Here is a 23,432-nt window from a genome sequence, read left to right on the forward strand (position 1 = left end):
TAGGCTGGGATCAGTAGACAGGTGTAACAACTACACTACAGTGTAGATGAACATGTCCGCTATGGGCACCACCTAGGCTGGGATCAGTAGACAGGTGTAACAACTACAGTGTAGATGAACATGTCCGCCACTAGGCTGGGATCAGTAGACAGGTGTGCAGGGATACAGGTGTAACAACTACAGTGTAGATGTACATGTCCGCTATGGGCGCCACCTAGGCTGGGATCAGTAGACAGGTGCAACAACTACAGTGTAGATGTACATGTCCGCTATGGGCGCCACCTAGGCTGGGATCAGTAGACAGGTGCAACAACTACAGTGTAGATGAACATGTCCGCTATAGGCGCCACCTAGGCTGGGATCAGTAGACAGGTGTAACAACTACAGTGTAGATGAACATGTCCGCTATGGGCACCACCTAGGCTGGGATCAGTAGACAGGTATAACAACTTCAGTGCAGATGTACATGTCTGCTATGGGCACCACCTAGGCTGGGATCAGTAGACAGGTGTAACAACTTCAGTGTAGATGAACATGCCCGCTATAGGCACCACCTAGGCTGGGATCAGTAGACAGGTATAACAACTTCAGTGCAGATGTACATGTCTGCTATGGGCACCACCTAGGCTGGGATCAGTAGACAGGTGTAACAACTACAGTGTAGATGAACTGACTGACTGAGTAAGGTTTTACGCCGCTTTTAGCAATATTCCAGCAACATCCACGGGTGGGAAATGGGCTTCACACATTGTACCCATGTGGGGATTCGAACCGGGGTAACAACTTTAACCACAGGTGTAGATGAACATGTCGCCACTAGGCTGGGATCAGTAGTCAGGTGTAACAACTTCAGTGTAGATGAACATGTCCGCCACTAGGCTGGGATCAGTAGACAGGTGTAACAACTACAGTGTAGATGAACATGTCCGCCACTAGGCTGGGATGAGTAGACAGGTGTAACAACTACTGTGTAGATGAACATGTCCGCTATGGGCACCACCTAGGCTGGGATGAGTAGACAGGTATAACAACTACAGTGTAGATGAACATGTCCGCCACTAGGCTGGGATCAGTAGACAGGTGTAACAACTACAGTGTAGATGAACATGTCCACTATGGGCACCACCTAGGCTGGGATCAGTAGACAGGTGTAACAACTACAGTGCAGCTGAACATGTCCGCCACTAGGCTGGGATCAGTAGACAGGTGTAACAACTTCAGTGTCGATGAACATGTCCGCTATGGGCACCACCTAGGCTGGGATCAGTAGACAGGTGTAACAACTACAGTGTAGATGAACATGTCCGCTATGGGCACCACCTTGGCTGGGATCAGTAGACAGGTGTAACAACTACAGTGTAGATGAACATGTCCGCTATGGGCACCACCTTGGCTGGGATCAGTAGACAGGTGTAACAACTACAGTGTAGATGAACATGTCCGCCACTAGGCTGGGATCAGTAGACAGGTGTAACAACTACAGTGTAGATGAACATGTCGCTATGGGCACCACCTTGGCTGGGATCAGTAGACAGGTGTAACAACTACTGTGTAGATGAACATGTCCTCTATGGGCACCACCTTGGCTGGGATCAGTAGACAGGTGTAACAACTACAGTGTAGATGAACATGTCCGCCACTAGGCTGGGATCAGTAGACAGGTGTAACAACTACAGTGTAGATGAACATGTCCGCCACTAGGCTGGGATCAGTAGACAGGTGTAACAACTACAGTGTAGATGAACATGTCCGCTATGGGCACCACCTTGGCTGGGATCAGTAGACAGGTGTAACAACTACTGTGTAGATGAACATGTCCTCTATGGGCACCACCTTGGCTGGGATCAGTAGACAGGTGTAACAACTACAGTGTAGATGAACATGTCCGCCACTAGGCTGGGATCAGTAGACAGGTGTAACAACTACAGTGTAGATGAACATGTCCGCCACTAGGCTGGGATGAGTAGACAGGTGTAACAACTACTGTGTAGATGAACATGTCCGCTATGGGCACCACCTAGGCTGGGATGAGTAGACAGGTGTAACAACTACAGTGTAGATGAACATGTCCGCCACTAGGCTGGGATCAGTAGACAGGTGTAACAACTACAGTGTAGATGAACATGTCCAATATGGGCACCACCTAGGCTGGGATCAGTAGACAGGTGTAACAACTACAGTGCAGCTGAACATGTCCGCCACTAGGCTGGGATCAGTAGACAGGTGTAACAACTTCAGTGTCGATGAACATGTCCGCTATGGGCACCACCTAGGCTGGGATGAGTAGACAGGTGTAACAACTACAGTGTAGATGAACATGTCCGCTTATGGGCACCACCTTGGCTGGGATCAGTAGACAGGTGTAACAACTACAGTGTAGATGAACATGTCCGCTATGGGCACCACCTTGGCTGGGATCAGTAGACAGGTGTAACAACTACAGTGTAGATGAACATGTCCCGCCACTAGGCTGGGATCAGTAGACAGGTGTAACAACTACAGTGTAGATGAACATGTCCGCTATGGGCACCACCTTGGCTGGGATCAGTAGACAGGTGTAACAACTACAGTGTAGATGAACATGTCCTCTATGGGCACCACCTTGGCTGGGATCAGTAGACAGGTGTAACAACTTCAGTGTAGATGAACATGTCCGCCACTAGGCTGGGATCAGTAGACAGGTGTAACAACTACTGTGTAGATGAACATGTCCGCTATGGGCACCACCTTGGCTGGGATCAGTAGACAGGTGTAACAACTACAATGTAGATGAACATGTCCGCTATGGGCACCACCTTGGCTGGGATCAGTAGACAGGTGTAACAAATACAGTGTAGATGAACATGTCCGCCACTAGGCTGGGATCAGTAGACAGGTGTAACAACTACTGTGTAGATGAACATATCCGCTATTGGCACCACCTTGGCTGGGATCAGTAGACAGGTGTAACAACTACAGTGTAGATGAACATGTCCGCCACTAGGCTGGGATCAGTAGACAGGTGTAACAACTACTGTGTAGATGAACATGTCCGCTATGGGCACCACCTTGGCTGGGATCAGTAGACAGGTGTAACAACTACTGTGTAGATGAACATGTCCGCTATGGGCACCACCTAGGCTGGGATCAGTAGACAGGTGTAACAACTACAGTGTAGATGAACATGTCCGCCACTAGGCTGGGATCAGTAGACAGGTGTAAAAACTACAGTGTAGATGAACATGTCCGCCACTAGGCTGGGATCAGTAGACAGGTGTAACAACTACAGTGTCGATGAACATGTCCGCTATGGGCACCACCTAGGCTGGGATGAGTAGACAGGTGTAACAACTACAGTGTAGATGGACATGTCCGCCACTAGGTTGGGATCAGTAGACAGGTGTAACAACTTCAGTGTCGATGAACATGTCCACTATGGGCACCACCTAGGCTGGGATCAGTAGACAGGTGTAACAACTACAGTGTAGATGAACATGTCCGCCACTAGGCTGGGACCAGTAGACAGGTGTAACAACTTCAGTGTAGATGAACATGCCCGCTATGGGCACCACCTAGGCTGGGATCAGTAGACAGGTATAACAACTTCAGTGCAGATGTACATGTCTGCTATGGGCACCACCTAGGCTGGGATCAGTAGACAGGTGTAACAACTACAGTGTAGATGAACTGACTGACTGAGTTTGGTTTTACGCCGCTTTTAGCAATATTCCAGCAACATCACGGGGGTGGACACCAGAAATGGGCTTCACACATTGTACCCATGTGGGGATTCGAACCCGGGCCTTCGGCGTGACGAGCCAACGCTTTTACCACTAGGCTACCCTACCGCCCGTGCAGATGAACATGTCCGCCACTAGGCTGGGATCAGTAGACAGGTGTAACAACTTCAGTGTAGATGAACATGTCCGCCACTAGGCTGGGATCAGTAGACAGGTGTAACAACTACAGTGTAGATGAACATGTCCGCCACTAGGCTGGGATGAGTAGACAGGTGTAACAACTACTGTGTAGATGAACATGTCCGCTATGGGCACCACCTAGGCTGGGATGAGTAGACAGGTATAACAACTACAGTGTAGATGAACATGTCCGCCACTAGGCTGGGATCAGTAGACAGGTGTAACAACTACAGTGTAGATGAACATGTCCACTATGGGCACCACCTAGGCTGGGATCAGTAGACAGGTGTAACAACTACAGTGCAGCTGAACATGTCGCCACTAGGCTGGGATCAGTAGACAGGTGTAACAACTTCAGTGTCGATGAACATGTCCGCTATGGGCACCACCTAGGCTGGGATGAGTAGACAGGTGTAACAACTACAGTGTAGATGAACATGTCCGCTATGGGCACCACCTTGGCTGGGATCAGTAGACAGGTGTAACAACTACAGTGTAGATGAACATGTCCGCTATGGGCACCACCTTGGCTGGGATCAGTAGACAGGTGTAACAACTACAGTGTAGATGAACATGTCCGCCACTAGGCTGGGATCAGTAGACAGGTGTAACAACTACAGTGTAGATGAACATGTCCGCTATGGGCACCACCTTGGCTGGGATCAGTAGACAGGTGTAACAACTACTGTGTAGATGAACATGTCCTCTATGGGCACCACCTTGGCTGGGATCAGTAGACAGGTGTAACAACTACAGTGTAGATGAACATGTCCGCCACTAGGCTGGGATCAGTAGACAGGTGTAACAACTACAGTGTAGATGAACATGTCCGCCACTAGGCTGGGATCAGTAGACAGGTGTAACAACTACAGTGTAGATGAACATGTCCGCTATGGGCACCACCTTGGCTGGGATCAGTAGACAGGTGTAACAACTACTGTGTAGATGAACATGTCCTCTATGGGCACCACCTTGGCTGGGATCAGTAGACAGGTGTAACAACTACAGTGTAGATGAACATGTCCGCCACTAGGCTGGGATCAGTAGACAGGTGTAACAACTACAGTGTAGATGAACATGTCCGCCACTAGGCTGGGATGAGTAGACAGGTGTAACAACTACTGTGTAGATGAACATGTCCTCTATGGGCACCACCTAGGCTGGGATGAGTAGACAGGTGTAACAACTACAGTGTAGATGAACATGTCCGCCACTAGGCTGGGATCAGTAGACAGGTGTAACAACTACAGTGTAGATGAACATGTCCACTATGGGCACCACCTAGGCTGGGATCAGTAGACAGGTGTAACAACTACAGTGCAGCTGAACATGTCCGCCACTAGGCTGGGATCAGTAGACAGGTGTAACAACTTCAGTGTCGATGAACATGTCCGCTATGGGCACCACCTAGGCTGGGATGAGTAGACAGGTGTAACAACTACAGTGTAGATGAACATGTCCGCTATGGGCACCACCTTGGCTGGGATCAGTAGACAGGTGTAACAACTACAGTGTAGATGAACATGTCCGCTATGGGCACCACCTTGGCTGGGATCAGTAGACAGGTGTAACAACTACAGTGTAGATGAACATGTCCGCCACTAGGCTGGGATCAGTAGACAGGTGTAACAACTACAGTGTAGATGAACATGTCCGCTATGGGCACCACCTTGGCTGGGATCAGTAGACAGGTGTAACAACTACTGTGTAGATGAACATGTCCTCTATGGGCACCACCTTGGCTGGGATCAGTAGACAGGTGTAACAACTTCAGTGTAGATGAACATGTCCGCCACTAGGCTGGGATCAGTAGACAGGTGTAACAACTACTGTGTAGATGAACATGTCCGCTATGGGCACCACCTTGGCTGGGATCAGTAGACAGGTGTAACAACTACAATGTAGATGAACATGTCCGCTATGGGCACCACCTTGGCTGGGATCAGTAGACAGGTGTAACAAATACAGTGTAGATAAACATGTCCGCCACTAGGCTGGGATCAGTAGACAGGTGTAACAACTACTGTGTAGATGAACATGTCCGCTATGGGCACCACCTTGGCTGGGATCAGTAGACAGGTGTAACAACTACAGTGTAGATGAACATGTCCGCCACTAGGCTGGGATCAGTAGACAGGTGTAACAACTACAGTGTAGATGAACATGTCGCTATGGGCACCACCTTGGCTGGGATCAGTAGACATGTGTAACAACTACTGTGTAGATGAACATGTCCGCTATGGGCACCATCTTGGCTGGGATCAGTAGACAGGTGTAACAACTACAGTGTAGATGAACATGTCCGCCACTAGGCTGGGATCAGTAGACAGGTGTAACAACTACAGTGTAGATGAACATGTCCGCCACTAGGCTGGGATCAGTAGACAGGTGTAACAACTACAGTGTCGATGAACATGTCCGCTATGGGCACCACCTAGGCTGGGATGAGTAGACAGGTGTAACAACTACAGTGTAGATGGACATGTCCGCCACTAGGTTGGGATCAGTAGACAGGTGTAACAACTTCAGTGTCGATGAACATGTCCACTATGGGCACCACCTAGGCTGGGATCAGTAGACAGGTGTAACAACTACAGTGTAGATGAACATGTCGCCACCACTAGGCTGGGATCAGTAGACAGGTGTAACAACTACTGTGTAGATGAACATGTCCGCTATGGGCACCACCTAGGCTGGGATGAGTAGACAGGTGTAACAACTACAGTGTAGATGAACATGTCGTCCGCCACTAGGCTGGGATCAGTAAACAGGTGTAACAACTTCAGTGTCGATGAACATGTCCGCTATGGGCACCACCTAGGCTGGGATCAGTAGACAGGTGTAACAACTACAGTGCAGATGAACATGTCCCGCCACTAGGCTGGGATCAGTAGACAGGTGTAACAACTTCAGTGTAGATGAACATGTCTGCTATGGGCACCACCTAGGCTGGGATCAGTAGACAGGTGTAACAACTACAGTGTAGATGAACATGTCCGCCACTAGGTTGGGATCAGTAGACAGGTGTAACAACTACAGTGTAGATGAACATGTCCGCCACTAGGTTGGGATCAGTAGACAGGTGTAACAACTACAGTGTAGATGAACATGCCCGCCCACTAGGTTGGGATCAGTAGAAAGGTGTAACAACTACACAGTGTAGATGTACATGTCCGCCACCCAGACAGCTGTAACAACTACAGTGTAGATGAACATGTCCGCCACTAGGCTGGGATCAGTAGACAGGTGTAACAACTACAGTGTAGATGAACATGTCGCTATGGGCACCACCTTGGCTGGGATCAGTAGACAGGTGTAACAACTACAATGTAGATGAACATGTCCGCTATGGGCACCACCTTGGCTGGGAGCAGTAGACAGGTGTAACAACTACAGTGTAGATGAACATGTCCGCTATGGGCACCACCTAGGCTGGGATCAGTAGACAGGTGTAACAACTACAGTGTATATGAACATGTCCGCTATGGGCACCACCTAGGCTGGGATCAGTAGACAGGTGTAACAACTACAGTGTATATGAACATGTCCGCTATGGGCACCACCTAGGCTGGGATGAGTAGACAGGTGTAACAACTACAGTGTAGATGAACATGTCCGCTATGGGCACCACCTTGGCTGGGATCAGTAGACAGGTGTAACAATTAGTGTAGATGAACATGTCCGCTATGGGCACCACCTTGGCTGGGATCAGTAGACAGGTGTAACAACTACAGTGTAGATGAACATGTCCACTATGGGCACCACCTAGGCTGGGATCAGTAGACAGGTGTAACAACTACAGTGTAGATGAACATGTCCGCCACTAGGCTGGGATCAGTAGACAGGTGTAACAACTACTGTGTAGATGAACATGTCCGCTATGGGCACCACCTAGGCTGGGATGAGTAGACAGGTGTAACAACTACAGTGTAGATGAACATGTCCGCCACTAGGCTGGGATCAGTAGACAGGTGTAACAACTTCAGTGTCGATGAACATATCCGCTATGGGCACCACCTAGGCTGGGATCAGTAGACAGGTGTAACAACTACAGTGCAGATGAACATGTCCGCCACTAGGCTGGGATCAGTAGACAGGTGTAACAACTTCAGTGTCAATGAACATGTCTGCTATGGGCACCACCTAGGCTGGGATCAGTAGACAGGTGTAACAACTACAGTGTAGATGAACATGTCCGCCACTAGGTTGGGATCAGTAGACAGGTGTAACAACTACAGTGTAGATGAACATGTCCGCCACTAGGTTGGGATCAGTAGAGAGGTGTAACAACTACAGTGTAGATGAACATGCCCGCCACTAGGTTGGGATCAGTAGAAACGTGTAACAACTACAGTGTAGATGTACATGTCCGCCACCTAGACAGCTGTAACAACTACAGTGTAGATGAACATGTCCGCCACTAGGCTGGGATCAGTAGACAGGTGTAACAACTACAGTGTATATGAACAAATCCGCTATGGGCACCACCTTGGCTGGGATCAGTAGACAGGTGTAACAACTACAATGTAGATGAACATGTCCGCTATGGGCACCACCTTGGCTGGGAGCAGTAGACAGGTGTAACAACTACAGTGTAGATGAACATGTCCGCTATGGGCACCACCTAGGCTGGGATCAGTAGACAGGTGTAACAACTACAGTGTATATGAACATGTCCGCTATGGGCACCACCTAGGCTGAGATCAGTAGACAGGTGTAACAACTACAGTGTATATGAACATGTCCGCTATGGGCACCACCTAGGCTGGGATCAGTAGACAGGTGTAACAACTACAGTGTACATGAACATATCCGATATGGGCACAACCTTGGCTTGGATCAGTAGACAGGTGTAACAAATACAGTGTAGATAAACATGTCCGCCACTAGGCTGGGATCAGTAGACAGGTGTAACAACTACTGTGTAGATGAACATGTCCGCTATGGGCACCACCTTGGCTGGGATCAGTAGACAGGTGTAACAACTACAGTGTAGATGAACATGTCCGCCACTAGGCTGGGATCAGTAGACAGGTGTAACAACTACTGTGTAGATGAACATGTCCGCTATGGGCACCACCTTGGCTGGGATCAGTAGACAGGTGTAACAACTACTGTGTAGATGAACATGTCCGCTATGGGCACCACCTTGGCTGGGATCAGTAGACAGGTGTAACAACTACAGTGTAGATGAACATGTCCGCCACTAGGCTGGGATCAGTAGACAGGTGTAACAACTACAGTGTAGATGAACATGTCCGCCACTAGGCTGGGATCAGTAGACAGGTGTAACAACTACAGTGTCGATGAACATGTCCGCTATGGGCACCACCTAGGCTGGGATCAGTAGACAGGTGTAACAACTACAGTGCAGATGAACATGTCCGCCACTAGGCTGGGATCAGAAGACAGGTGTAACAACTTCAGTGTCGATGAACATGTCCGCTATGGGCACCACCTAGGCTGGGATGAGTAGACAGGTGTAACAACTACAGTGTAGATGGACATGTCCGCCACTAGGTTGGGATCAGTAGACAGGTGTAACAACTTCAGTGTCGATGAACATGTCCACTATGGGCACCACCTAGGCTGGGATCAGTAGACAGGTGTAACAACTACAGTGTAGATGAACATGTCCGCCACTAGGCTGGGATCAGTAGACAGGTGTAACAACTACAGTGTAGATGAACATGTCCGCCACTAGGCTGGGATCAGTAGACAGGTGTAACAACTACTGTGTAGATGAACATGTCCGCTATGGGCACCACCTAGGCTGGGATGAGTAGACAGGTGTAACAACTACAGTGTAGATGGACATGTCCGCCACTAGGTTGGGATCAGTAGACAGGTGTAACAACTTCAGTGTCGATGAACATGTCCACTATGGGCACCACCTAGGCTGGGATCAGTAGACAGGTGTAACAACTACAGTGTAGATGAACATGTCCGCCACTAGGCTGGGATCAGTAGACAGGTGTAACAACTACAGAGTAGATGAACATGTCCGCCACTAGGCTGGGATCAGTAGACAGGTGTAACAACTACAGTGTAGATGAACATGTCCGCCACTAGGCTGGGATCAGTAGACAGGTGTAACAACTACAGTGTAGATGAACATGTCCGCCACTAGGCTGGGATGAGTAGACAGGTGTAACAACTACTGTGTAGATGAACATGTCCGCTATGGGCACCACCTAGGCTGGGATGAGTAGACAGGTGTAACAACTACAGTGTAGATGAACATGTCCGCCACTAGGCTGGGATCAGTAGACAGGTGTAACAACTACAGTGTAGATGAACATGTCCGCCACTAGGCTGGGATCAGTAGACAGGTGTAACAACTTCAGTGTCGATGAACATGTCCGCTATGGGCACCACCTAGGCTGGGATCAGTAGACAGGTGTAACAACTACAGTGCAGATGAACATGTCCGCCACTAGGCTGGGATCAGTAGACAGGTGTAACAACTTCAGTGTCAATGAACATGTCTGCTATGGGCACCACCTAGGCTGGGATCAGCAGACAGGTGTAACAACTACAGTGTAGATGAACATGTCCCGCCACCAGGTTGGGATCAGTAGACAGGTGTAACAACTACAGTGTAGATGAACATGTCCGCCACTAGGTTGGGATCAGTAGACAGGTGTAACAACTACAGTGTAGATGAACATGCCCGCCACTAGGTTGGGATCAGTAGAAAGGTGTAACAACTACAGTGTAGATGTACATGTCCGCCACCTAGACAGCTGTAACAACTACAGTGTAGATGAACATGTCCGCCACTAGGCTGGGATCAGTAGACAGGTGTAACAACTACAGTGTAGATGAACATGTCCGCCACTAGGCTGGGATCAGTAGACAGGTGTAACAACTTCAGTGTCGATGAACATGTCCGCTATGGGCACCACCTAGGCTGGGATCAGTAGACAGGTGTAACAACTACAGTGCAGATGAACATGTCCGCCACTAGGGTGGGATCAGTAGACAGGTGTAACAACTTCAGTGTCAATGAACATGTCTCCTATGGGCACCACCTAGGCTGGGATCAGTAGACAGGTGTAACAACTACAGTGTAGATGAACATGTCCGCCACTAGGTTGGGATCAGTAGACAGGTGTAACAACTACAGTGTAGATGAACATGTCCGCCACTAGGTTGGGATCAGTAGACAGGTGTAACAACTACAGTGTAGATGAACATGCCCGCCACTAGGTTGGGATCAGTAGAAAGGTGTAACAACTACAGTGTAGATGTACATGTCCGCCACCTAGACAGCTGTAACAACTACAGTGTAGATGAACATGTCCGCCACTAGGCTGGGATCAGTAGATAGGTGTAACAACTACAGTGTAGATGAACATGTCCGCTATGGGCACCACCTAGGCTGGGATCAGTAGACAGGTGTAACAACTACAGTGTATATGAACATATCCGCTATGGGCACCACCTTGGCTGGGATCAGTAGACAGGTGTAACAACTACAGTGTAGATGAACATGTCCGCCACTAGGCTGGGATCAGTAGACAGGTGTAACAACTACTGTGTAGATGAACATGTCCGCTATGGGCACCACCTTGGCTGGGATCAGTAGACAGGTGTAACAACTACAGTGTAGATGAACATGTCCGCCACTAGGCGGGGATCAGTAGACAGGTGTAGCAACTACTGTGTAGATGAACATGTCCACTATGGGCACCACCTAGGCTGGGATCAGTAGACAGGTGTAACAACTACAGTGCAGCTGAACATGTCCGCCACTAGGCTGGGATCAGTAGACAGGTGTAACAACTTCAGTGTCGATGAACATGTCCGCTATGGGCACCACCTAGGCTGGGATGAGTAGACAGGTGTAACAACTACAGTGTAGATGAACATGTCCGCTATGGGCACCACCTAGGCTGGGATCAGTAGACAGGTGTAACAACTACAGTGTAGATGAACATGTCCGCTATGGGCACCACCTTGGCTGGGATCAGTAGACAGGTGTAACAACTACAGTGTAGATGAACATGTCCTCTATGGGCACCACCTTGGCTGGGATCAGTAGACAGGTGTAACAACTACAGTGTAGATGAACATGTCCGCCACTAGGCTAGGCTGGGATCAGTAGACAGGTGTAACAACTACTGTGTAGATGAACATGTCGCTATGGGCACCACCTTGGCTGGGATCAGTAGACAGGTGTAACAACTACTGTGTAGATGAACATGTCCGCTATGGGCACCACCTTGGCTGGGATCAGTAGACAGGTGTAACAAATACAGTGTAGATAAACATGTCCGCCACTAGGCTGGGATCAGTAGACAGGTGTAACAACTACTGTGTAGATGAACATGTCCGCTATGGGCACCACCTTGGCTGGGATCAGTAGACAGGTGATAACAGTAGACAGTGTAGATGTACATGTCCGCTATGGGCACCACCTTGGCTGGGATCAGTAGACAGGTGTAACAACTACAGTGTAGATGAACATGTCCGCCACTAGGCTGGGATCAGTAGACAGGTGTAACAACTACTGTGTAGATGAACATGTCCGCTATGGGCACCACCTTGGCTGGGATCAGTAGACAGGTGTAACAACTACTGTGTCGATGAACATGTCCGCTATGGGCACCACCTTGGCTGGGATCAGTAGACAGGTGTAACAACTACAGTGTCGATGAACATGTCCGCCACTAGGCTGGGATCAGTAGACAGGTGTAACAACTACAGTGTAGATGAACATGTCCGCCACTAGGCTGGGATCAGTAGACAGGTGTAACAACTACAGTGTCGATGAACATGTCCGCTATGGGCACCACCTAGGCTGGGATCAGTAGACAGGTGTAACAACTACAGTGCAGATGAACATGTCCGCCACTAGGCTGGGATCAGTAGACAAGTGTAACAACTTCAGTGTCGATGAACATGTCCGCTATGGGCACCACCTAGGCTGGGATGAGTAGACAGGTGTAACAACTACAGTGTAGATGAACATGTCCGCCACTAGGTTGGGATCAGTAGACAGGTGTAACAACTTCAGTATCGATGAACATGTCCACTATGGGCACCACCTAGGCTGGGATCAGTAGACAGGTGTAACAACTACAGTGTAGATGAACATGTCCGCCACTAGGCTGGGATCAGTAGACAGGTGTAACAACTACAGTGTAGATGAACATGTCCGCCACTAGGCTGGGATCAGTAGACAGGTGTAACAACTACAGTGTCGATGAACATGTCCGCTATTGGCACCACCTAGGCTGGGATGAGTAGACAGGTGTAACAACTACAGTGTAGATGAACATGTCCGCCACTAGGCTGGGATGAGTAGACAGGTGTAACAACTACAGTGTAGATGAACATGTCCGCCACTAGGCTGGGATCAGTAGACAGGTGTAACAACTACAGTGTAGATGAACATGTCGCCACTAGGCTGGGATCAGTAGACAGGTGTAACAACTACAGTGTAGATGAACATGTCCGCCCACTAGGTTGGGATCAGTAGACAGGTGTAACAACTACAGTGTAGATGAACATGTCCGCCACTAGGCTGGGATCAGTAGACAGGTGTAACAACTACAGTGTAGATGAACATGTCCGCCACTAGGTTGGGATCAGTAGACAGGTGTAACAACTACAGTGTAGATGAACACGTCCGCCACTAGGCTGGGATCAGTAGACAGGTGTAACAACTTCAGTTAAGATGAATATGTCCGCTATGGGCGCCACCTAGACTGGGATCAGTAGACAGGTGTAACAACTACAGTGTAGATGAACATGTCCGCTATGGGCACCACCTTGGCTGGGATCAGTAGACAGGTATAACAACTACAGTGTAGATGAACATGTCCGCCACTAGGCTGGGATCAGTAGACAGGTGTAACAACTACAGTGTAGATGTACATGTCCGCTATGGGCACCACCTAGACTGGGATCAGTAGACAGGTGTAACAACTACAGTGTAGATGAACATGCCCGCAATGGGCACCACCTTGGCTGCGATGAGTAGACAGGTGTAACAACTACAGTGTAGATGTACATGTCCGCTATGGGCACCACCTTGGCTGGGATCAGTAGACAGGTGTAACAACTACAGTGTAGATGTACATGTCCGCTATGGGCACCACCTTGGCTGGGATCAGTAGACAGGTGTAACAACTACAGTGTAGATGAACATGCCTGCTATGGGCACCACCTAGGCTGGGATCAGTAGACAGGTGTGCAGGGAGACAGATGTAACAACTACAGTGTAGATGAACATGCCCGGCAATGGGCGCCACTAGGCTGGGATCAGTAGACAGGTGTAACAACTACAGTGTAGATGAACATGCCCGCTATGGGCACCACCTAGGCTGGGATCAGTAGACAGGTGTGCAGGGAGACAGATGTAACAACTACAGTGTAGATGAACATGCCCGCAATGGGCGCCACTAGGCTGGGATCAGCAGACAGGTGTGCAGGGAGACAGGTGTAACAACTACAGTGTAGATGAACATGCCTGCTATGGGCACCACCTAGGCTGGGATCAGTAGACAGGTGTAACAACTACAGTGTAGATGAACATGCCCGCAATGGGCGCCACTAGGCTGGGATCAGTAGACAGGTGTGCAGGGAGACAGGTGTAACAACTACAGTGTATATGAACATGTCCGCTATGGGCACCACCTAGGCTGGGATCAGTAGACAGGTGTGCAGGGAGACAGATGTAACAACTACAGTGTATATGAACATGTCCGCTATGGGCACCACCTAGGCTGGGATCAGTAGACAGGTGTGCAGGGAGACAGGTGTAACAACTACAGTGTATATGAACATGTCCGCTATGGGCGCCACTTAGGCTGGGATCAGTAGACAGGAGTAACAACTACAGTGTAGATGTACATGTCCGCTATGGGCACCACCTTGGCTGGGATCAGTAGACAGGTGTAACAACTACAGTGTAGATGAACATGTCCGCCACTAGGCTGGGATCAGTAGACAGGTGTAACAACTACTGTGTAGATGAACATGTCCGCTATGGGCACCACCTTGGCTGGGATCAGTAGACAGGTGTAACAACTACTGTGTAGATGAACATGTCCGCTATGGGCACCACCTTGGCTGGGATCAGTAGACAGGTGTAACAACTACAGTGTAGATGAACATGTCCGCCACTAGGCTGGGATCAGTAGACAGGTGTAACAACTACAGTGTAGATGTACATGTTCGCTATGGGCACCACCTAGACTGGGATCAGTAGACAGGTGTAACAACTACAGTGTAGATGAACATGCCCGCAATGGGCGCCACTAGGCAGGGATCAGTAGACAGGTGTAACAACTACAGTGTCGATGAACATGTCCGCTATGGGCACCACCTAGGCTGGGATCAGTAGACAGGTGTAACAACTACAGTGTAGATGAACATGTCCGCCACTAGGCTGGGATCAGTAGACAGGTGTAACAACTACAGTGTAGATGAACATGTCCGCCACTAGGCTGGGATCAGTAGACAGGTGTAACAACTACAGTGTAGATGAACATGTCCGCCACTAGGCTGGGATCAGTAGACAGGTGTAACAACTTCAGTGTCGATGAACATGTCCGCTATTGGCACCACCTAGGCTGGGATGAGTAGACAGGTGTAACAACTACAGTGTAGATGAACATGTCCGCCACTAGGCTGGGATCAGTAGACAGGTGTAACAACTACAGTGTAGATGAACATGTCCGCCACTAGGCTGGGATCAGTAGACAGGTGTAACAACTACAGTGTAGATGAACATGTCCGCCACTAGGTTGGGATCAGTAGACAGGTGTAACAACTACAGTGTAGATGAACATGTCCGCCACTAGGTTGGGATCAGTAGACAGGTGTAACAACTACAGTGTAGATGAACATGTCCGCCACTAGGCTGGGATCAGTAGACAGGTGTAACAACTACAGTGTAGATGAACATGTCCGCCACTAGGTTGGGATCAGTAGACAGGTGTAACAACTACAGTGTAGATGAACATGTCCGCCACTAGGCTGGGATCAGTAGACAGGTGTAACAACTTCAGTTAAGATGAATATGTCCGCTATGGGCGCCACCTAGACTGGGATCAGTAGACAGGTGTAACAACTACAGTGTAGATGAACATGTCCGCTATGGGCACCACCTTGGCTGGGATCAGTAGACAGGTATAAGAACTACAGTGTAGATGAACATGTCCGCCACTAGGCTGGGATCAGTAGACAGGTGTAACAACTACAGTGTAGATGTACATGTTCGCTATGGGCACCACCTAGACTGGGATCAGTAGACAGGTGTAACAACTACAGTGTAGATGAACATGCCCGCAATGGGCGCCACTAGGCAGGGATCAGTAGACAGGTGTAACAACTACAGTGTAGATGAACATGTCCGCTATGGGCACCACCTTGGCTGCGATGAGTAGACAGGTGTAACAACTACAGTGTAGATGTACATGTCCGCTATGGGCACCACCTTGGCTGGGATCAGTAGACAGGTGTAACAACTACAGTGTAGATGAACATGTCCGCAATGGGCGCCACTAGGCTGGGATCAGTAGACAGGTGTGCAGGGAGACAGGTGTAACAACTACAGTGTAGATGAACATGCCTGCTATGGGCACCACCTAGGCTGGGATCAGTAGACAGGTGTGCAGGGAGACAGATGTAACAACTACAGTGTATATGAACATGTCCGCTATGTGCACCACCTAGGCTGGGATCAGTAGACAGGTGTGCAGGGAGACAGGTGTAACAACTACAGTGTAGATGAACATGCCCGCAATGGGCGCCACTAGGCTGGGATCAGTAGACAGGTGTGCAGGGAGACAGATGTAACAACTACAGTGTATATGAACATGTCCGCTATGGGCACCACCTAGGCTGGGATCAGTAGACAGGTGTGCAGGGAGACAGGTGTAACAACTACAGTGTATATGAACATGTCCGCTATGGGCGCCACTTAGGCTGGGATCAGTGGACAGGTGTAACAACTACAGTGTAGATGAACATGTCCGCCACTAGGCTGGGATCAGTAGACAGATGTGCAGGGAGACAGGTGTAACAACTACAGTGTAGATGAACATGTCCGCTATGGGCACCACCTAGGCTGGGATCAGTAGACAGGTGTAACAACTACAGTGTAGATGAACATGTCCGCCACTAGGCTGGGATAAGTAGACAGGTGTGCAGGGATACAGGTGTAACAACTACAGTGTAGATGAACATGTCCGCTATGGGCACCACCTTGGCTGGGATCAGTAGACAGGTGTAACAACTACAGTGTAGATGAACATGTCCGCCACTAGGCTGGGATCAGTAGACAGGTGTAACAACTGCTGTGTAGATGAACATGTCCGCTATGGGCACCACCTTGGCTGGGATCAGTAGACAGGTGTAACAACTACAGTGTAGATGGACATGTCCGCCACTAGGTTGGGATCAGTAGACAGGTGTAACAACTACAGTGTAGATGAACATGTCCGCTATGGGCACCACCTTGGCTGGGATCAGTAGACAGGTGTAACAACTACAGTGTAGATGAACATGTCCGCCACTAGGCTGGGATCAGTAGACAGGTGTAACAACTGCTGTGTAGATGAACATGTCCGCTATGGGCACCACCTTGGCTGGGATCAGTAGACAGGTGTAACAACTACAGTGTAGATGGACATGTCCGCCACTAGGTTGGGATCAGTAGACAGGTGTAACAACTACAGTGTCGATGAACATGTCCGCTATGGGCACCACCTAGGCTGGGATCAATGACATCAAAGTTTGCAGCTAGTTTGTAAAGGTACTTTAAGATACTTTCAATAACTTATTTTCACACAAAGGTAGTAATACGAATCAACATGTTATCTTCACACAATGTAGTTTAAAATAAGTTCCAACATGTTATCTTCACACAAAGTAGTATAGAATTAGTTGTTACATGTAATCTTCACACAGGGTAGTTCAACATAAGTTCTAACATGTTATCTTCACACAAGGAGTTCAACATAAGTTCTAACATGTTATCTTCACACAGGGTAGTTCAACATAAGTTCTAACATGTTATCTTCACACAAGGTAGTTCAACATAAGTTCTAACATGTTATCTTCACACAGGGTAGTTCAACATAAGTTCTAACATGTTATCTTCACACAAGGTAGTTCAACATAAGTTCTAACATGTTATCTTCACACAAGGTAGTTCAACATAAGTTCTAACATGTTATCTTCACACAAGGTAGTTCAACATAAGTTCTAACATGTTATCTTCACACAAGGTAGTTCAACATAAGTTCTAACATGTTATCTTCACACAAGGTAGTTCAACATAAGTTCTAACATGTTATCTTCACACAAGGTAGTTCAACATAAGTTCTAACATGTTATCTTCACACAAGGTAGTTCAACATAAGTTCTAACATGTTATCTTCACACAGGGTAGTTCAACATAAGTTCTAACATGTTATCTTCACACAGGGTAGTTCAACATAAGTTCTAACATGTTATCTTCACATAGGGTAGTTCAAAATAAGTTCTAACATGTTATCTTCACACAAAGTAGTTTTACGTTTTGGCGGATTAGTACAAAGTGTTCATTGATGGCCTGAGGCCGGGAACACCGTGATCAGCTGAAACCATTGTCCCTGCGTCCTGCAGCTTCAGAACCAGATCTAGATTGATTACAGTAGAAAGAAGGGCTATAGCTGATGTCAATTTCTAGCTCTTGTTTCAATTTGTTCGAAAACATACACTTAGCTGACAGGTAAAATGTCTGTATGGCGCGTTGAAAAATGTTAGTTGTGTAGGGGGCGTGGGACACGCTTGTTGATCATTAGCCCTGACAAAACACTGCCTGTGACATATGTGATTCACAACACGACAAACGGACAAACGTCTTGGGAAATGACGGTGTGGGGAGGAGCTGGGAGCTGCTCAACGACTTACCTGGCTTTTTGCGGGGCGGTGGTGTGTGTGTCGTGTTACCACCATAAGCCCCACATACCGTGGCCCGGGCTAAACCAGCGGGAAGGGAGGGAGGGGGTCATTTTCTCCACAGGGGTCCAAAAATGAGAGGAAATTTGTCTTATGATCACACCAGAACAATAGGCTCTTGTTTTTGTCATAAGTAAAAACGAAGAATAAATAGCTGTTGCTGTCATTAAACGCTACAGTAACGATTGCTGTGTCTGATTGGATGAAACCTGACAACACCTGCTGTGGAGATACAGACAGCGTAGAACCGGGTGATAATTAATGAAGAAACGCTGTGATTGTCCTCACACTAGCAGTCGGCCCTAATAACCACGTGTGACAGCTAGGGTGCAAGGTCAAATAAAATACGAGAAACACAGTCGGAAACATGAATTGGACAGCAAAAATGTGAAACTCCAAACCATAGGATCATGTTAGCGATTTGTTGGTAATCCTATTTAATGATGTAAAGATGGGGGTCTACAACATAATGGTCACCCTCACAGGCTGCTTAGCACCTTCCCAACATTGGAGACCAGCCAAAACACATACATCAAGCAGTACCTGGATGTCTGGCTTTATTTGTGCTATACAGGCTGGCAATGACACAATCTGGGATATACAGACACCTTCCCCACCTAGGTGCCCCTGCTTCAACACTGATATACAGACACCTTGCCCACCTAGGTGCCACTGCTTCAATGCTGATATACAGACAACTTCCAAACATAGATCTCCCTGCTTCAACACTGATATACAGACACCTTCCCCACCTGGGTGCTTCAACACTGATTTACAGACAACTTCCCCACCTAGGTGTCCCTGCTTCAACACTGATATACACCCTACTTCCCCACCTGGGTGTCACTGCTTCAACACTGATATATAGACAACTTCCCCACCTGGGTGTAACTGCTTCAACACTGATATACAGACAACTTCCCCACCTAGGTGTCACTGCTTCAACACTGATATACACCCTACTTCCCCACCTAGGTGTCACTGCTTCAACTCTGATCTACAGACACCTTCCCCACCTAGGTGTCACTGCTTCAACACTGATATACACCCTACTTCCCCACCTGGGTGTCACTGATTCAACACTGATATATAGACAACTTCCCCACCTGGGTGTCACTGCTTCAACACTGATATACAGACAACTTCCCCACCTGGGTGTCACTGATTCAACACTGATATATAGACAACTTCCCCACCTGGGTGTCACTGCTTCAACACTGGTATACAGACAACTTCCCCACCGGGTTGTCACTGCTTCAACACTGATATACACCCTACTTCCCCACCTAGATGTCACTGCTTCAACACTGATATACTTCCCCACCTAGGTGTCACTTGTTCAACACTGATATACAGACAACTTTCCACCCACCTCAACACTGGTGTACCTTCACTGCTTCAACACTGATATACAGACAACTTCCCCACCTAGGTGTCCCTGCTTCAACACTGATATACAGACAACTTCCCCACCTAGGTGTCACTGCTTCAACACTGATATACAGACAACTTCCCCACCTAGGTGTCACTGCTTCAACACTGATATACAGACAACTTCCCCACCTAGGTGTCACTACTTCAACACTGATATACAGACAACTTCCCAACCTAGGTGTCACTGCTTCAACACTGATATACAGACAACTTCCCAACCTAGGTGTCACTGCTTCAACACTGGTATACAGACAACTTCCCCACCTGGGTGTCACTGCTTCAACACTGATATACACCCTACTTCCCCACCTAGGTGTCACTGCTTCAACACTGATATACAGACAACATCCCCACCTAGGTGTCCCTTGTTCAGCACTGATATACAGACAACTTCCCCACCTAGGTGTCCCTGCTTCAACACTGATATACAGACAACTTCCCCACCTAGGTGTCACTGCTTCAACACTGATATACAGACAACTTCCCCACCTAGGTGTCACTGCTTCAACACTGATATACAGACAACTTCCCCACCTAGGTGTCACTGCTTCAACACTGATATACAGACAACTTTCCCACCTAGGTGTCACTGCTTCAGTACTGATATACAGACAACTTCCCCACCTAGGTGTCACTGCTTCAACACTGATATACAGACAACTTTCCCACCTAGGTGTCCCTTGTTCAGCACTGATATACAGACAACTTTCCCACCTAGGTGTCACTGCTTCAACACTGATATACAGACAACTTCCCCACCTAGGTGTCCCTGCTTCAACACTGATATACAGACAACTTTCCCACCTAGGTGTCACTGCTTTAACACTGATATACAGACAACTTCCCCACCTAGGTGTCCCTGCTTCAACACTGATATACAGACAACTTCCCCACCTAGGTGTCACTACTTCAACACTGATATACAGACAACTTCCCCAACCTAGGTGTCACTGCTTCAACACTGATATACAGACAACTTCCCCACCTAGGTGTCCCTGCTTCAACACTGGTATACACCCTACTTCCCCGCCTAGTTGTCACTGCTTCAACATTGATATACAGACAACTTCCCCACCTAGGTGTCCCTGCTTCAACAATGGTATACACCCTACTTCCCCGCCTAGTTGTCACTGCTTCAACATTGATATATAGACAACTTCCCCACATAGGTGTCACTGCTTCAACACTGATATACACCCTACTTCCCCACCTAGGTGTCACTGCTTTAACACTGATATGCAGACACCTTCCCCACCTAGGTGTCACTGCTTCAACACTGATATATAGACAACTTCCCCACCTAGGTGTCACTGCTTCAACACTGGTATACACCCTACTTCCCCACCTGGGTGTCACTGCTTCAACACTGGTATACAGACAACTTCCCCACCTGGGTGTCACTGCTTCAACACTGGTATACACCCTACTTCCCCACCTGGGTGTCACTGCTTCAACACTGATATATAGACAACTTCCCCACCTGGGTGTCACTGCTTCAACACTGATATACACCCTACTTCCCCACCTAGGTGTCACTGCTTCAACACTGATATACAGACAACATCCCAACCTAGGTGTCCCTTGTTCAACACTGATATACAGACAACTTCCCCGCCTAGGTGTCCCTTGTTCAGCACTGATATACAGACAACTTCCCCACCTGGGTGTCACTGCTTCAACACTGGTATACACCCTACTTCCCCACCTGGGTGTCACCGCTTCAACACTGATATACAGACAACTTACCAACCTAGGTGTCCCTGCTTTAACACTGATATACAGACAACTTCCCCACCTAGGTGTCACTGCTTCAACACTGATATACAGACAACTTCCCCATCTAGATGTCACTGCTTCAACACTGATATACAGACAACTTCCCCACCTAGGTGTCACTGCTTTAACACTGATATACAGACAACTTCCCCACCTAGGTGTCCCTGCTTCAACACTGATATACAGACAACTTCCCCACCTAGGTGTCACTGCTTCAACACTGATATACAGACAACTTCCCCACCTAGGTGTCCCTGCTTCAACACTGGTATACACCCTACTTCCCCGCCTAGTTGTCACTGCTTCAACATTGATATATAGACAACTTCCCCACCTAGGTGTCACTGCTTCAACACTGATATACACCCTACTTATAGGTGTCACTGTTTTACACACTGATATGCAGACACCTTCCCCACCTAGGTGTCACTGCTTCAACACTGATATATAGACAACTTCCCCACCTAGGTGTCACTGCTTCAACACTGATATACAGACAACTTCCCCACCTAGGTGTCACTGCTTCAACACTGATATACACCCTACTTCCCCACCTAGGTGCCCCTGCTTCAACACTGATATACAGACAACTTCCCCACCTAGGTGTCACTGCTTCAACACTGATATACAGACAACTTCCCCACCTAGGTGTCCCTGCTTCAACACTGATATACAGACAACTTCCCCACCTAGGTGTCACTGCTTCAACACTGATATACAGACAACTTCCCCGCCTAGGTGTCACTGCTTCAACACTAAAAATACAGACAACTTCCCCACCTAGGTGTCCCTGCTTCAACTCTGATATACAGACAATTTCCCCCAAATAGGTGTCACTGCTTCAACACTGGTATACACCCTACTTCCCCGCCTAGGTGTCACTGCTTCAACACTGATATACACCCTACTTCCCCACCTAGGTGTCACTGCTTCAACACTGATATACAGACACCTTGCCCACCTAGGTGCCACTGCTTCAATGCTGATATACAGACAACTTCCAAACATAGATCTCCCTGCTTCAACACTGATATACAGACACCTTCCCCACCTGGGTGCTTCAACACTGATATACAGACAACTTCCCCACTTAGGTGTCCCTGCTTCAACACTGATATACAGACAACTTCCCCATCTAGGTGTCACTGCTTCAACACTGATATGCAGACAACTTCCCCACCTAGGTGTCACTGCTTCAACACTGATATACAGACAACTTCCCCACCTAGGTGTCACTGCTTCAACACTGATATACAGACAACTTCCCCACCTGGGTGTCACTGCTTCAACACTGATATACAACACCTAGGTATACAGCCAACACTTCCCCACCTCCCCACCTAGGTGTCACTGCTTCAACAC

At 48.2% G+C, this 23,432-nt stretch overlaps 1 protein-coding gene across 3 annotated transcripts in view; it reads right to left on the reverse strand.

Annotated features, from left to right (window-relative positions):
* LOC124263512 (cytoplasmic tRNA 2-thiolation protein 1-like) overlaps positions 1-23,432 on the reverse strand; it is a 61,393-nt gene that overhangs the window by 23,019 nt on the left and 14,942 nt on the right. The gene's annotated exons all lie outside the window — the stretch shown is intronic.

Source organism: Haliotis rubra, unplaced genomic scaffold, assembly GCF_003918875.1.
Source record: "Haliotis rubra isolate DU_JTF1 unplaced genomic scaffold, ASM391887v1 Scf887, whole genome shotgun sequence".
NCBI classification, from domain to species: domain Eukaryota; kingdom Metazoa; phylum Mollusca; class Gastropoda; order Lepetellida; family Haliotidae; genus Haliotis; species Haliotis rubra.